At 47.8% G+C, this 7,500-nt stretch overlaps 1 protein-coding gene across 1 annotated transcript in view; it reads right to left on the bottom strand.

The window, feature by feature from the left end:
- The window catches only part of bnc2 (basonuclin zinc finger protein 2), a 100,554-nt gene that overhangs the window by 61,169 nt on the left and 31,885 nt on the right, over positions 1–7,500 (bottom strand). The gene's annotated exons all lie outside the window — the stretch shown is intronic.

The following is a 7,500-nucleotide window of genomic DNA, read 5'->3' as shown; positions in this document are numbered from 1 at the left end:
TCGGGCAATGTTGACACAATTCACATGTATTGCATGTATCCTCATAGGATGGTATCTAAGGAGACGTTAAGGGTTTGGAAAGATTTATTTCAATCTTGTTCAAATAAACAAGAACACATATGTATTTATACACTCTCTTTTGAGTGTACGCACAGGAAAATAGTTATCCTCTTTGGAATTGCAGTAAGCATTACGAAGGAGGAAGGTTGTGAAATGTGCACACTCAACAGGGGCATGTATTATCTGTCTACTATCGGCTGTGTTTGTGACACTAGCCTTTGTGCTAATCTTGGGAGTCCATCTTGGCTGTGGCTGCGCGCTAATCAGCTAGCCTCTTTTATCCGAACGTTGTGTCGGCCAAAACAAACCCAGAGCGCCTTTTTATTGCTTTGTTTTCACAGGTCATTAGGGGGAGAAGAGAAGACGCATTGATTACTTTTCCAGACCACTGGATTATTGTTATGTTATGACTATCATCATTAAGTTTCATTAAGGTTTCGGCTGCTTCCCGATAATAAAGTCATTGGAGTAAAAGAAAGCGCTGGTTCGAGAGGCAGATAAATCCATTGAAAAAAGACCACTTGTGATGGCCTCAGATTAGGCTTACGTTCGAGTCGCTTAACTGGTTTAGCGAGGCCCATGTCTAGGGCTTTTATTAACAAATAACCATGTCTTTATAGATACAACTTTGTTTAATGCAATGTGACACAAAACTGCAAGTGTGAATTCCCTCAACATTAATGCTGGGTTCAATAAATCTCTCCCCCATTAAAGGACTTGTTTAAACAACATGAAGTTAGCAATAGCTAGCAAAAAATGGGCTTTGGGGGTGCCAACATCTATGTCTTTAAAGTGTAAGGCAAGACACACCGAATTATGTGGGTCTTTGGTCAGGCGGGTTGCAGACTCTGGTCTCTTAACGAATTCCAAACACTAAGCTGTACAAAGAAAGCATGGGGGACCATCTCTGTCGCCGGCAGTAATGAGCGTGTGTTAGCTAGCTGGCTGGCGGGGCGGATCCTAGTGATGTGTACTGAAGTGGAGTGAAATGGCTGGGCAAGGACCAGCGCTAATGGCCCACTTCCTTCCCCGCGGGGGCCTAGCCTTGTGCTCAGCACGTGCTAGCACCAGCCCTGCCACGCGGGCTAGACACCCCCCGTGCCATCACACTGCCCCAGGCATAGGTGGAACAGTAGGGGGATAATGTGGAGGGGGAGGGTGGCTAGGGTGGTACAGCTTAGCCTGGCATCGTTTTCCCGCTCCACTAGGTTCTCCCGGTGTGTGTGATACCAGGAGAGCTAACAGCAAGTGACAATGACACTTACATACGCTAGGCTTGGCTACTACGCACTCACACACGCACACACACACACAAACACACACACACACACACACACACACACACACACACACACACACAAACACACACAAGTAGGAGCATGTACACCCCCCGCACACACACACCGCACACACACACACACACACACACACACACACACACACACACACACACACACACACACACACACACACACACACAAAGTGAGAGTGACGTGGCGGTTAACAGATTCATCAGCCTGTAAAATAGTTCAGACAGCTGGGGCCGGGGCACTAGCTAACTAGCTGCCTAGCGCTGGCGCAGGAATGTATTATTAACATGAAGTGGAGCATTAGCAGGCTCTTTGGCACTTGCTTAGCGAGCGCAGGCAGTGTGCGCTAACAGCTTGCTAGTGTATCTCTGTCAGTGTGAGTAAACAAACGGCGGGGACACGATGTGACAGAGCAAAAAGGCATGCCACCCACCCAGGCAGGCACGCACAAGCACACACACATACACACTGAGACACATGCACACACAAACACACACATACATAAACACACACATGCACAAATGCACACACTGAGACACATACACACATACACACGTACACACACTGAGAAACATGCATGCACACACGCAAACAGACAAACAGTGTTTCTCACTCTCACTCACAGACACACATAGACACACACACACACACACACACACACACACAGGCACATACTCATCAGGGAGGAAAGGGGGAATGAGAGGAAGAGAGGAGGAAGGGGGGGTCTGGCATTCATATTTAATAAGGCCTTTCTAGCGTTTGTCCCCAGGCCAAATGCTGTGACTACACTCAGCTAATGTCAGAACAGCAGTTAACCAGCCTGCTCCACTCTGTCGTGTGCAGCAGGGAATACACAGCAGAGCACACCAGTGTGAAATAAACACAAATAAATAATAACAGGGATACACAAGTTCCTGCTCCTTTGTCTGTGGTAGCCTCTGTGTCTCTTTTTTTTCTCTCTTTCTTTCTTTCACCATGGCTTTGTTGAAAGCTTCTGCTATGCCCTGTGAACTTAGCCTTCATATTGAATTCAGAAAGAGAGATACACAGTACACCATCGCACACACTCAAACACACACAAACACACACACACCAAAACACACACTCATTAGCAGAAATAATAATACACTCATGTTGCATTCCCTGTTATAAATTAATGAAATGTTTGTTCACTTCGCTAACGTCAAACGCGAGCTTTACCGAGCCCAGTACCATCCCCCCGACTCCGGGTCCTCCTGACCCGGGGGTCTCCTCGGCTGACTTTGGTCACCTGTCTCTGGGTTAACCATGTGTCACGCCCGGTCCCCAGGCTCTCCCCGCCTTCTGTGGCCCATATTGGGGCCAATTAGGGGGTGCCTTGAACACCACCCATATAATGAGACCCCCAAAGAGAGGTGACTTAGGGGGGACAGGGGGGGGGGAAACTTATTTTAGCCCGATCTGTCATTGATGGGACATTAAGCAGCAGTGTGCTGAAACACAGGCGGCGTTGTGAGGCCGCGCTGGGGGTGATGGGACGGGGCCGCTTCTGTGCTTAAAATACTGGAGCCGTGGGACTCCACATGCCGAGGCCATGAGCTGAGATGATAAAGTCGGGAAGGAAGGTTATTTGTTGTCACTCGATGATGAGACCAAGATCAGGAGAATGGATGAGATGCTGTGTGTGTGTGTGTGTGTGTGTGTGTGTGTGTGTGTGTGTGTGTGTGTGTGTGTGTGTGTGTGTGTGTTTTGACCACAGCATTTTATGTTTCCAGCAGTATTTAGATATTAAACCAACAGAGACGTTTCATGCTACTTGTCTCTATTTACATCAGCAAAGTTCTTATATATATTTATATATATATATTTATATATATATATTTATATATATATTTATTTCTCGCTCCCAAATGGACAACTCCATTGGCTATAAAAGTATGTGTACTGGATTGAAAATATGCCCTCGTCTGGGTGAATGAGTTTTGTTCCCCCTGTTGAGTTTATGGGGACAAATTGCCACTTATACACTGCAGAAACATATTAGGTTAGCGTGCGGCACTGTCCATGCTAACTGCAGCGGAGGGAAAATCATTTGTCTGGCGAGTGTAAAATTAGAAGTTAAACTAATACTGCACTTCAATTCCCCTCCGCCAAATACCGCCAAGCGCACACTCCATAATGCTAATAAGCCAGCTAATTCAATTAGGGCGGCAAAGTCCTTTCAAACTCCAAGAAAAAAAAGTGCATTTGCGAACACTTTCTCCCCCCCTACCCGACTCTACTCGGAAACACTTCATGTGGATTCTGTCTTTTTTTTTTCGTCTCTTCCTTTCTTGTGTGCCTTTATTCGTAAAGCCCCAGTGCACAAAAAAGTACAAGAAAAGGAGTTAGTTGCTAGGGGATGTTAGCAAAATACCCTGATCTAAGACTGGGGATGTGCGACTAAAGCCAGCGCTCCAGAGTGTCTGTCACCCGCTGATCTTAGCCGGGGAAAGCTCTTTGTAGGCTCAGTTCCTCTCTCTCTCTGCCTCTGTGTCTCTCTCACTATCTTGAAGTGTTCCTTGGTAAATGGAGAGAGGCTGAGCTCTGGTGTGTAGCTGCAGGTGACAGGGATCTTTTGGTTTGTCTAATCCTATCAGAGCCTGCACATGAAAAAAGAGAAACATTCCCACTTCAACAAGGGAAAGGGTTCCCTTTTCCTTGCCACCCTAACACACTCTCTCAATCTCTGTGTGTGTATCTCACTATTTTCGTCCCTCTCTCATGCTCTCTCTGTGTCTCTCTACCCCTCTCTACCTCTGGAGGGTTACAGCCGTAGCCCTGAAACACAAAGTCTCTTTCTCTTTGGTCGCCTCTCTTCTTCTGCTCTTCTTACTCTGGTTCATTGTCTCCCACACTGCTTTATACCCCTCGTCTCCCCTCTCTCTCTCTCTCTCTCTCTCTCTCTCTCTCTTTCTCTCACTCCCCAGCTAGGCCTGTTCTCCCCCGCCACCCTCACATCTACCCCCACATCCTCCTCCCGCTGGTCTCCCCCAACCTCCTCCTCCTCCTCCTCCTCCTCCCCTTCCCCAGGCTTATGGATCAGAGTGGGGTCTCAGGGGGGAGATACAAGTCAAGCTATTGTCATTTCAAACAGTGTGATAACCAGACACCAGACCGGCCGCGGTCACTCTGGAGACCTGGCCTCTGGCTCTGACTGTTAGCTCATCTATTCTTCTTCATGGGCTCCCCTTCCCTTTTTTCCCTGTTCTTCTTTCGCCTCTGTTCTTTCATCCTTTATTCAGTTCCTTCTTTCAGTCGTTTCTTAAATCTTGTTTGTTTCTTCATTTTCTTCTTCCTTCCTTTCTTTCGTTCACTCTCTCTCTCTCTCTCTCTCTCTCTCTCTCTCTGATGCTTTACTACTCGCTCTATTTTTTGTCCATCTTTCCTACTTCCATTCCTACTCCTAATTTCAAACATACACAAAGGCGTGGACGCACAAACAGAGACCGACAAACACATACACACACACACACTGTTCCACTCTCACCTCCTCCGTACTCGCTGTCCCGAGGGGGGCCAGGGGGAATGGTTGTCTTAGTGTATGTTTGTGTATGTGTGTGTGTGAGTGTTGGTATGTATGTGTGAGTGTGTTTGTGCTCATACGGTGTGCGTTTGAGTGTGTGTGTGTGTGTGTGTGTGTGTGTGTGTGTGTGTGTGTGTGTGTATGTGTGTGTGTGTGTGTGTGTGTGTGTGTTGATATGTGCGTGTGTGTGTATGTTGGTGTGTGTGCACCAAGGTCAGTGCTCTCCACATGACAGTTCTTTGCCTCTCAACCAGGCGGGAAATCAATACTTTTGGACTTGTGGCGCTGCCCTTGGTGTAACAACAACCCACCAGCACATGGGGGGGGTTCAGACACCTGATAGACCACATCGGACTAGACCAGACCAGACCCCTCGCCTCCCCTAGGCTCTCCTCCCTCTCTCCCCTCATCACTTGAGACGTCTTTCTCTCTCTCTGTCTCTGTCTCTCTCTCTCTCTTTCTCTCTCTCTGTCTCTCTGTCTCTCTGTCTCTCTCTCTCTCTCTCTCTCTCTCTCTCGCTCTCTCGTCCTTTTTAAATTCCCCCCCTCATTATATTGTACCTGCTGTCTAGCTTCACCCTCACCTTCCCACCGTAAAATTTTACTGCACTTAAAGTTTCAAACATGTCACTGTGTTTTTTTTTATTCAATTTGTAATGCATTGGATGCTTTGGGAAGAGAAAAGAAGTAGAGAGACAGGAAGTGGATGATTTGCCGTAGTCTCTGGTACCTGTGGGCTTGTTGTAGTAGGATACTGCTACTACTGTTCCGTACCGCAATGTATTGCATTGTATGTCATACTGTAGCGAGGGATTTAGAGGATGAATTAATGACTGAGTCTAGGTAAATAAAGACTGAGAAAGAGAGCGAAGCAAGAGCAAGAGCGAGAGAGAATGAGAGACAGAGAGAGCGAGAGAGAGAGTTTCTTTCAGGAAGAGCAGCACTATGCAGATTATACTTGGACGGGTGCAGATATATACACGTGGACTCTCTCACACACACACACACAAAGACACACACACACACACACACACACACACACACACACACACACACACACACACACACACACACACACACACACACACACACACCCATACACCAATACGCACGGCCCAATAAGAGAGCCACAGGCGACATCTTTAATGCTCCACTAAAGCCTGAATATGCTTCCCTGTGCCTTTTCCCTGCCAGCGAGATGCTTAGAGGAGGGGGGGAAAAGGCAGGACGAACCACTGGCAGCTGCCCCACACCGATTGTTAACCCTGCCTCTTGGCCAGCCTCTAATGATGACCACGAGTGTGTGCGTGGCCAATTACAACCGCCCCCCTCCCCTTTGGTCCCTCAAGCAGTCAGAGCAGAGTAAAACTCCTGCGCTCAGCCCCTGTGGACAGGAGCCACGATCGACCGGGGCCAATGTCCCCCGAACACCCCATCTACCCCCAGCCCCCAGCCCCCAGCCTTAACACGCCCCCCCAGGTTGCTTTGGGACTGGAAAGTGTGTGTGTGTGTGTGTGTGTGGGGGACGTAGGTTGTGTTTGTGTGTGTTTGTGTTTGTGTGTGTGTGTGTGTGTGTGTGCGTGCGTGTGTGTGTGCGTGTGTGTTGGACGTAGGCTGTGTGTGTGTGTGTGTGTGTGTGTGTGTGTGTGTGTGTGTGTGTGTGTGAGTGTGCAATGGATGTACCCCCTCAATAAAACCATTGCCTTGGCCATCATCCCCCTAGCCCCCCATACAACCCCATCCACACTACCCCACCAGCCCCTTCAACTCCCCTACCTAGTCAGCCTCAGTTTGCTAGAGTAAGGAAAATTGCATCAAATAAAACCACCACTTTAATGAATTAGATATTGAACTGTTCATTAAAAAGAGAAAGATTTCCTGAAGTCAGCAGGGGACACACACAAGAGAGACGGGAACCAGGGGATGACACGGTCTTGTTTAGAGCATTCATAAAACGCTGCCCTTTTAGTGCTTAACCCTGTGCTGTCCAGCGCAGGCATTACTGCATGTCTCAGTCATAGCTACAGGAGCTCCTTGTTGCCCTTTTTTCTGACTTAGATGAAGTTATGTCCCACACTCTTTGCGTTGAACACCAACGAGACTGAGGCTTGCAAAGACCAAAAATCCAAAGAATGATATTCTACTTTTCACACACAGTGTGACACTTATTCGTGAGCCATTCCGTAAGTCAATGACTTGACAACTCTGAATCATAAAAGCCTCTTTGATATTTTGCACAGGTTGAAACACAATGGCCATCTTTTTTCCTAAAAACCGATGCTAGTCAAGCTCTCCCTCTTTCAGAACCCATTCACGATTGTCTCCAAACCAACGATAAGAGTACGGGGTCTATTTTATCTGGGGTGTCTTCATCGCTCGGGAGCCAGCGCTCTGCCTTCCTGCCCCTCCATCCCAGTGATGGAGATCTAAAGAAAAGCTGTCCACTCGTTTTCACTCTCTCTCTCTCTCTCTCTCTCTCTCCTCCTCTCTCTACCTCTCTCACTCCAAGATGGATGTGATCCGAACAGCCCATCCCCGCTGCTGTTTTCACAGTGACAGGCTTTCTCATGAATTGAAAGAGGAAACC

Source organism: Pollachius pollachius, assembly GCF_949987615.1.
Source record: "Pollachius pollachius genome assembly, chromosome: 2".
Taxonomy (NCBI): Eukaryota; Metazoa; Chordata; class Actinopteri; order Gadiformes; family Gadidae; genus Pollachius; species Pollachius pollachius.
This window is presented reverse-complemented; position numbering and strand designations above follow the sequence as displayed.